This window comes from Capricornis sumatraensis, chromosome 3 (genome assembly GCF_032405125.1).
Source record: "Capricornis sumatraensis isolate serow.1 chromosome 3, serow.2, whole genome shotgun sequence".
Lineage (NCBI taxonomy): Eukaryota > Metazoa > Chordata > Mammalia > Artiodactyla > Bovidae > Capricornis > Capricornis sumatraensis.
Window position 1 is genome coordinate 72151270 of NC_091071.1, and position 10419 is coordinate 72161688.

Genomic DNA, 10419 nt, shown 5'->3' on the forward strand with positions numbered 1-10419 from the left:
AACCGGGGCATCTAAGTCCTAGAGAGGTAATTAAACCAACATCCATGTTCTAGAGATCATGATGGACAAAAAGGGATGACAGAGTCCAATAGTGAATGATCTAATACCCATTTTTTGTCCCCATCCCTTTCTCCACCCCCACCCCCCCAACAAAGCTTTAGCAGAAAATTTAAGGAATGGCCCTTCAGTACTACCTGTAACATTTGGTTTTCAATTTCCATTTTCTTTCTTTGCCCACTTTGAGAAAGAGACCAGTAAGCACTAAAATGTCAAAAACAAAAAGCATACAGTGGGAGGCAAATAGAAAAAATAAGTAACCTGTGTCTTCAGGTTTGATGGACTTCTCCCAGTTCTGCTGTCCTTGGGGAACGGACCCTGTAGCAGGTGTCAGAGGCATTCACCACCCACCTCCAGCCCTCACTCTCTAGATTCCTCATTGTGAGGTCATTTTGTCTCATATTGCACTGAGTAGAGGCCATCAGCTTGAAAATATCTCCTTTCCCCCTCCCTGCAAAGTGTTAGTCAATCAGTTGTGTCCGACTCTTTGCAACCCCATGGACTGTAGCCCACCAGGCTCCTCTGTCTATGGAATTCTCCAGGCAAGAATACTGGAGTGGATTGCCGTTCACTTCTCCAGGGGATTTCCCAACCCTGGGATCCAACCCAGGTCTCCTGCACTGCAGGCAGATTCTTTACCTTTTAAGCCACCAGGGAAGGCTCTGCAAACCTCCCTCTATTTAGAAAAGTATGCCTCCTACCCTTTACAATTAAGGTCTCCTTGTGTGCTCTTAACACCAGTCCCGCCTACCTTCTTTTGTAACTTGCTCCATCAACTACCTTTATTTTTGTCTCCTGTGTCTCAGCCTTCAAATATGCTCAAGGGCACCATATCTTAAAGAAAAGCAACACACGCAAAGGCTTTTCTACCCCTACCTCTCACGCTACCGGCTCACTTCTTGTTCCCTGTCGATAGACTTGTTGGAAGGGTAAGGCTTCATGTACTGTCTGTTCTATTCACCTCTCCAGAAACTGTTTCCCCCAGACTAAAGTGTTGGACATCTGAGGCTTTATTACTGTTGTTCGCTTGCTTGTTTGTTCTGTCATTCCTGACCAGAGTTCCTCTTGTGGTCACAGTTAGAGGGGCCATATACAGAAGCCGATCTAGATCTCTTGAGTTTCCTTCTTTGAAATTTGACACCTGAACAGAGACACACAGGGAAGAAGTGAGTGCTGAGCATCAGCTGGCATCACAGTGAAGAAAAGCCCACTTGTTTTTCTGCTCAGCATCCTTGACTATCTAAAAGTCCATCCTGTTTTCCTGCCCTTCTTGAGACCTGGAAGTCCAGCTCTTCGTGAGACTCTGGCAGCTATACTGTGTCCTGAAAGCCCCTCTTTTCAAGTTAGTGAAGGGGAAATGGGGAGTGAAGTTAAGAATCGAATCGCCAGTCTATGTCCGATGCAGGATACAGCATGCTTGGGGTTGGTGCATGGGGATGACCCAGAGGGATGTTGTGGGAAGGGAGGTGGGAGGGGGGTTCATGTTTGGGATCGCATGTACACCCATGGTGGATTCATGTCAATGTATGTCAAAACCAATACAGTATTGTAAGGTAAAATAAAGTAAAAATAAAAATTTTTTTTAAAAAAGACACAGGAAAATGAAGAGACAGTAAGAAAATGTTTGTAAATCATATATGCAATAAAAGATTTGTATGAAAAAATAAAAGAAGCAAAAACAAAAACAAACAAACAAAAAAAAAGAAGCATAGTTTCTTTCATGAGGTGTCTTTCTCACCCACATCCTAAGATTATGGGAATATAAGGGTATAAATCCCTGACATCAAAACTCCCTACAAGCCCAACATTATAGAGCAAATTATTAGCATGAAGCCATCAGACCCCACATCCTTTGAGCTGTCTTGAACAGACTTTTCCTGTTACAAGGGGCGTTCAAGGGTAGAGTGGTGATGGTTGAAGAAAACAAATGGAGCACAGCAGGGGTGCTTATTAATTAGTTAGAAGAATAACGAATCGGGTTGGCTTGTCCTCAGTCCTAGGAGGCCTAGAGATGAACACACATAAAATCAAGTGGACCTAGATCCACGTTTTGGTGGATCCAGCTTTAAATCCCAGCTCCAGTACTTACCCTTGTCTTAGACTCCTTAATTTCTCTAAGCCTGAGTTTCTATACCTGGAAAATGCAGATAATAAAACTATCTACTGTGTAAAGTTCTTGTGAAGATGAAATGAGCTGTAAGAATTTTAAATGATTAGCAGAGTGTCTGTTAACCAGTGAGTGATCAATAAATGTAACTTGCTGTGACTATGATTTTTTTCTAAATTCACATATAATCTCACTGGTTTGCCATGAGTTAGGCTATGAATGGATGGTTATAAATATATTTTAATTGCATTTTAAAATTATGTTAAAATCATCCTTAAGTTGCCCATAAGGAAAAAATATTGGTTTGGATCCTTCAAGAACAAAAGATAGATTTGAGCATTCAGTGACAATAGTTGAGCTTCTTGGAACGGAGCAGCTTGGTTACCAGGGATTTTCTGAGGAAGACACACTTACGTGTTAACATATTTTAGATGTGTATTATATTTAGGCATTCTTACTGTTCGAGGAAGTAAAGGAGGGAGGCTGTCTCTCGTACAAAATCAGACAAAAAGAAAGTACAGTGGACCTTTGAACAATGAGAGGGCTGGGCATACCAATACTCCCTATAGTAGAAAATCCCTGAATAATTTATAGTCAGCCTTCCTTATACATGATTCCTCTGTGTCTGCGATTCCATATCCACAGATTTAACCAACCTGAGATTTGGTAGTACTCCAGTATTTACTGTTGGAAAAAATCTGAGGTTAAGTGCCCCAGGCAGTTCAAATCTATGGTGTTCACTGATCGACTGTACTGAACTGAGAGAGAAACTAAAGGTTATAGTAGCAGTCGACACCTCACCTAAAACTGTAAAGTATACAGGTGAGTGCTATGTGATTCAGTGCTAAACTCGAACATAACTTCAGTAGTTTCCTAAAAGCAATAAGGAATGTGATAATTGAGTAAAGCTTTATAATTCCAGGGCTTTAGTTCAGTGATTTACAGGAACTGTACCTAACGTTGTTCTCTGTTCAGGCCCTTACTGCACAGCATTAAACAGGTTGCTTGGAAATTAAACCAGAGCACTAGGTCTTAGACCCCTGTTCTACTACTTAGTACCTGTGTGACCTTGGTTATATAAAGCGTGGCCATCTGTAACGTGCAACAAATAAAAACACCTGCCAAACTGGCTTCAAAGAACTATTGGAAACATCAAAAGAAATAATGTGAACACACTTTGCAAATTTGAGGGCAGGATACAAACGTTCGTTGTGATTATGTAAAATCTGCTGCTAAGTCACTTCAGTCGTGTCCAACTCTGTGCAACCCCATAGACGGCAGCCCACCAGGCTCCCCCATCCATGGGACTTTCCAGGCAAGAGCACTGGAGTGGGATGCCGTGGTTAGTAAATGATTAAACACTTTACAATTTATTTTAAAGGCACATTTTTTAGAAGAATATCTGTTTATTTCACTGTACAGGGTCTTAGTTGAAGCATGTGGGATCTAAGTACCCTGACCGGGGATCAAACCCAGGCCCCTTGCGTTGAGGGCATGGAGTCTTAACCAGTGGACCAGGCACATGGTTTTAAAAAGATTTATTCATTTATTATTAATCTGTGGCTGTGCTGGGTGTTCACTGCTGTGTGGCCTTTTTCTCTAATTGTGGCGGGTGAGGGCTACTCTTCATTACGGTGCTCCGGCTTGTCTTTGCAGTGGCTTTGCTTGCGGCGGAGCACAGGCTGAGTGGGCATATGGGCTGCATAGCTGTGACTCCAGGGCTCAGTAGTTAGGTTTCCAGGGCTCTAGAGCACAAGCTTTGTAGTTGTGGCACATGGGCTTATTTGCTCCACACACAGCATGTGGGAACTTCCTGCATCAGGAATTGAATCCGTGTCCCTTGCGTTGCAAGGTGGATTCTTAACCACTGGACCACCAGGGAAGTCCTGAGGTACATTTTTATAGTGGGAAAAATTGACTTCACCAAAAATTCTTTTAAAATACAATTTACAAAATTATTTTAAAATAAAAAGTTGAAAAATTCTTTTCATCTGTAGGCTCCGGCATTAGACGCCACCTAGTGGCGGTTAGGAGTAATGCATGTGCATTGCTGAGCTGCCGCGTGAATGTCACGGGAAAATGTTAGACCAAGAGGCTCAAAGAAGGGCTTGGAGAAGGAAATAGCAACCCACTCCAGTGTTCTTGCCTGGAGAATCCCGGGGACAGAGGCACCTGGTGGGCTGTTGTCTATGTGGTCGCACAGGGTCGGACACGACTGAGGTGACTTAGCTGCAGCAGCAAAGAAGGGCTTAGACTGAAATGAGCTGAAATGAGACTTGCCATACTTGGGATTGGGGCTTCTGTGGTGGCTCAGATGGTTAAGAGTCTGCCTGCATTGAGGGAGACCTGGGCTCAATCCCTGGGTGGGGCAGATCCCCTGGAGAAGGAAATGGTATCCCACTCCAGTATTCCTGCCTAGAGAATCCCATGGACAGAGGAGCCTGGCAGCCTGGGGTCGCAAAGAGTCAGACAGGACTGAGTGACTAACATTCCCACTTCCATACTTGGGATTGAAGCTAGAAAATTGCTCTAGGTTTTTGTGTGCTATAAGTTGCTGCAGTCAAGCCACTGCTTGCCTCTACTGTAAGTAAATTAGGGGAAGAAAGTCAAGCCTTTTCTTCATTTTTGACTTCCCACTGACCAGCACAGTAGTGCTCAACACATTTATTAAATGAAAAACGAAGAATAAGAGAAGACGAAATAAGGAGGGAAAATCTTAAACTCTGTAAAGCAGCCCATTCTGTGTGTCGTTGTTAGCTATTTTTTTCCCCATCTGTAATAGTTGGTGGCTTCCCTGGTGACTCAGATGGTAAAAGAATCCACCTGCAATGCAGGAGACCTGGGTCCAATCCCTGGGTCAGAAAGATCCTCTGGAGAAGGCTATGGCAGCCCACTCCAATATTCTTGCCTGGAGAATTCCATGGACAGACGAACCTGGCAGGCTATAGTCCATGGGGTTGCAAAGAGTTGGACATGACTGAGCGACTAAATGCATTCAGTTCAGTTCAGTTCAGTCGCTGAGTTGTGTCCGACTCTTTGCGACCCCATGAATCGCAGCACGCCAGGCCTCCCTGTCCATCACCAACTCCCGGAGTTCACTCAGACTCACGTCCATCGAGTCTGTGATGCCATCCAGCCATGTCATCCTCTGTCGTCCCCTTCTCCTCCTGCCCCCAATCCCTCCCAGTGTCAGAGTCTTTTCCAGTGAGTCAACTCTTCGCATGAGGTGGCCAAAGTACTGGAGTTTCAGCTTTAGCATCATTCCTTCCAAGAAATCCCAGGGTTGATCTCCTTCAGAATGGACTGGTTGGATCTCCTTGCAGTCCAAGGGACTCTCAAGAGTCTTCTCCAACACCACAGTTCAAAAGCATCAATTCTTCGGCGCTCAGCCTTCTTCACAGTCCAACTCTCACATCCATACATGACCACAGGAAAAACCATAGCCTTGACTAGACGGACCTTTGTTGGCAAAGTAATGTCTCTGCTTTTGAATATACTATCTAGGTTGGTCATAACTTTTCTTCCAAGGAGTAAGCGTCTTTTAATTTCATGGCTGCAGTCACCATCTGCAGTGATTTTGGAACCCAAAAAAATAAAGTCTGACATTGTTTCCACTGTTTCCGCATCTATTTCCCATGAAGTGATGGGACCAGATGCCATGATCTTCGTTTTCTGAATGTTGAGCTTTAAGCCAACTTTTTCGCTCTCCTCTTTCACTTTCATCAAGAGGCTTTTTAGCTCCTCTTCACTTTCTGCCATAAGGGTGGTGTCATCTGCATATCTGAGGTGATTGATATTTCTCCCGGCAATCTTGATTCCAGCTTGTGCTTCTTCCAACCCAGCGTTTCTCATGATGTACTCTGCATATAAGTTAAATAAGCAGGGTGACAATATACAGCCTTGACGTACTCCTTTTCCTATTTGGAACCAGTCTGTTGTTCCATGTCTGGTTCTAACTGTTGCTTCCTGACCTGCATACAGATTTCTCAAGAGGCAGGTTAGGTGGTCTGGTATTCCCATCTCTTTCAGAATTTTCCACAGTTTATTGTGATCCACACAGTCCAAGGCTTTGGCATAGTCAATCAAGCAGAAATAGATGTTTTTCTGGAACTCTCCTGTTTTTTCCATGATCCAGCGGATGTTGGCAATTTGATCTCTGGTTCCTCTGCCTTTTCTAAAACCAGCTTGAATATCAGGGAGTTCATGGTTCACATATTGCTGAAGCCTGGCTTGGAGAATTTTGAGCATTACTTAACTAGCATGTGAGATGAGTGCAATTGTGCGGTAGTTTGAGCATTCTTTTGCATTGCCTTTCTTTGGGATTGGAATGAAAACTGACCTTTCCCAGTCCTGTGGCCACTGCTGAGTTTTCCAAATCTGCTGGCATATTGAGTGCAGCACTTTCACAGCATCATCTTTCAGGATTTGAAACAGCTCAACTGGAATTCCATCACCTCTACTAGCTTTGTTCGTAGTGATGCTTTCTAAGGCCCACTTGACTTCACTTTCCAAGATGTCTGGCTCTAGATTAGTGATCACATCATCATGATTATCTGGGTCATGAAGATCTATTTTGTACAGTTCTTCTGTGTATTCTTACCACCTCTTCTTAATATCTTCTGCTTCTGTTAGGTCTCTAATTTCTTTTGAAAAATTCTAACTGAACGAAGTTAAATGGTACTGACTTGGGTTGAATGAAAAGGAACAGTGAACCTTTTTTTCAAGATGTATTTATTTGAACTACAGTTGATTCACACTGTTGTGTTAATTCCTATTGTACAGCAAAGTGATTCACATACACATATGTGTGTATATATATATATATTTTTTTCATATTGTTATCCATTATGGCTTATCGCAGGATATTGAACATAGTTCCCTGTGCTATATAATAGGACCTTGTTTTTTATCCATCCTCTGTATAATAGTTTGCATCAGTTAGTCAGTCAGTTCAGTCGCTGAGTTGTGTCCGACTCTTTGCGACCCCATGAATCACAGCACGCCAGGCCTCCCTGTCCATCACCAACTCCCGGAGTTCACTCAGACTCACGTCCATCGAGTCCGTGATGCCATCCAGCCATGTCATCCTCTGTCGTCCCCTTCTCCTCCTGCCCCCAATCCCTCCCAGCATCAGAGTCTTTTCCAATGAGTCAACTCTTCGCATGAGGTGGCCGAAGTACTGGAGTTTCAGCTTTAGCATCATTCCTTCCAAAGAAATCCCAGGGCTGATCTCCTTCAGAATGGACCGGTTGGATTTCCTTGCAGTCCAAGGGACTCTCAAGAGTCTTCTCCAACACCACAGTTCAAAAGCATCAATTCTTCGGCGCTCAGCTTTCTTCACAGTCCAACTCTCACATCCATACATGACCACAGGAAAAACCATAGCCTTGACTAGACGGACCTTTGTTGCATCTGCTAATACCAAACTCCCACTCCACCCCTCCGCCACACCCCTCCCGCCTTGTCAACCACAAGTCTAGGAACAGTTAAGACAGGACAAATCCCTTTGTGATAGGATAAATCTGCCCTGAACTGGAATGCTAGGAATAGTCCATGAATCAGGGCAAATAAAGCTGAAAATTTGAGACCATTTGTGGAAATCCGCTAATGTCACAGATAAGCAATTCCTTCTTGCTTATCTGATCTTCATAACACCAGCCCCCAAATGCCAGGGTTGGTTGCTACCTGCCTTTTGGTGCTGGCGTTCCCTAGCAGAAACAGGGGAATGTCTCCACTTAAAAACCATGGTCTTTATACCTTGGTCTTCTCCATGTTCTCTTCTCTAGAAGGTCTCCACATGCTCTCAGCAACAGAGCATGCTCAGAACATGGCTCGTCCATGACTGCTTTCCCTGCAGTGTGAGAAAGTTTACAAACAGACTATGGCTACTTCATACCAGCTTCAGAGACAACCAAGAACTCAGGCTTCAATTACAGATTGAAACGCTAGAAATCTTCCAACAAGCTAGATAATTCCAATCTTTCTACATAAAAATTCATTTAGTTTACCTAATACTGTGAAGTACAGAGTATTATGACCCTCACTTTGTAGCCCATGAAAATAGAGGACTCTTCCTTGATGAAGATGCAGAAGATATGCCCTCCTCCAAAGGTGATGTAATGTAGAAACTAGGAAAAAATCATAAAATGTTTGTTAAAGTCCTAATAGGATGCCCAGAGTCGTGCCTATTATAACAAGGGAGTGGGAGTTCATAAAGGAAAGACAAAGATCGAAATTGAGATGGCTGACCTTTTTTTATAATGAAAGCTAGGTTTTGAAAAGAAGGGTATTTAAAGCTTATGATATATATTGTCAAATTTTGTCTCAAAGCAGAGTAATAATATATAATTGTACATAAAAAAATCCTGGGAATGTTTATTTTATTTTATTAGGTGTTGTACATTTAAGAGGCTTTGCTACTTTCATTCACAAGAAAATAATATTTAAGTAATTTTATATGCCTGAACATTTTCTTTTTAAATATATATTGGCGTGTAGTTGATTTACAATGTTGTGTTAGTTTCAGGTACACAGCAAAGTGAATCAGTTGTGTGTGTGTGTGTTTGTGTATGGGGCTTCCCAGCTGGCAAAGAATTTAGTGGTAAAGAATCCATCTGCCGATGCAAGAGACACAAGAGATGCAGGTTCAATCCCTGCATTGGGAAGATCCCCTGGAGGAAGAAATGGTAACCTGCTCCAGTATTTTTGCCTGGAAAATTCCGTAGACAGAGGAGCCTGGCAGGCTACAGTCCATGGAGTTGCAAAGAGTCAGACATGACTGAGCAACTGAGCACACACACACACATGCACACCCACACCGCCCCCCACATATATATACATACATATTTTTTCAGATTCTTTTCCCACATTGTTACAGAATACTGAGTAACTACTGTACCAAAGGTCCTTATTAATTATCTAATAAGATCCCTTTACTATATAGTAGGTCCTTATTGCTGCTGCTACTGCTAAGTCTCTTCAGTTGTATCCGACTCTGTGCGACCCCATAGACAGCAGCCCACCAGGCTCTGCCATCCTTGGGATTCTCCAGGCAAGAACACTGGAGTGGGTTGCCATTTTCTTCTCCAATGCATGAAAGTGAAAAGTGAAAGTGAAGTTGCTCAGTCGTATCCGACTCTTTGCAACCCCATGGACTGAAGCCTACCAGGCTCCTCTGTCCATGTGATTGTCCAGGCAAGAGTACTGGAGTGGGGTGCCATTGCCTTCTCCGAGGTCCTTATTAGTTACCTATTCTTTCTGGCCATGCCACTCGGCTTTTGGGATCTTAGTTCCTGGACTAGGGATTTAACCTGGGTCCCCTGCAGTGAAAGCGTGGAGGCCTGAAAGGGTTAACAGCCTTGTTCGGGAGGCCAGAGGTCCCCAAGCAGAAGAAAATAAACTGTAAGTGGCAGAAGACTTTTTCTTTCTTTTCTCTTTGAATCCTGTGCTGTCATGACATCTGGTTCCACCTGGTCCCACACTTTCTTATGGAAATATTTTCCTTAAGCTATGTTAATGAAACTACGCATTTGCTTGGAGATCTATTTTTCTTCAAGATTCCCATCATTTTATGGCGAGAGACGACACCCCTTGTACCAATGCTATCTCAAAATGCACGTGGTGGGAGAGGGCCCTGGTGCAACTCTCTCAGTCTTGAGGTGTTTCTTTTATGATTAGCAGCTTGCTAATAGTAAAATGCCTTGTTAAAAACTAGCAAGGGAGCACTCTTTCTGTCTCCTTCTGATGTCTGTGTCAGAAGCTTTTTCTATCTCTTTCTATACTTTAATAAAACTTCGCTACACAAAAAGCTCTGAGTGAGCAAGCCTAGTCTCTGGCCCCGGATCAAATTCCTCTCCTCCAGAGGCCACGAGTCCCCACATCGTTCACGGCTCACAGCCACAGCCTTTCAGTCCTAACCACTGACTACCAGGAAATTCCCAAGTTATCTGATAGTGTGTATATGTTAATTCCCATCTCTTAATTTATCACTTCCCACTACATTTTCCCTTTGATAACCATAAATTTGATTTGGAGATCTGAGTCTGGTTCATTTGTATCATTTTTAATAGGTTTCACATATAAGTGATATCATATGATATTTGCCTTTCTCTGACTTACTTTACTTAGTATGAAATCTCTAGGTCCATCCATGGTGCTGCGGATGGCATTGTTTCATTCTTTTTTATGGCTGAGTTGTATCCCACTGGATCACCACATCGTTACCCATTCCCCTGCTGATGGCCCGTGTAGGTTGC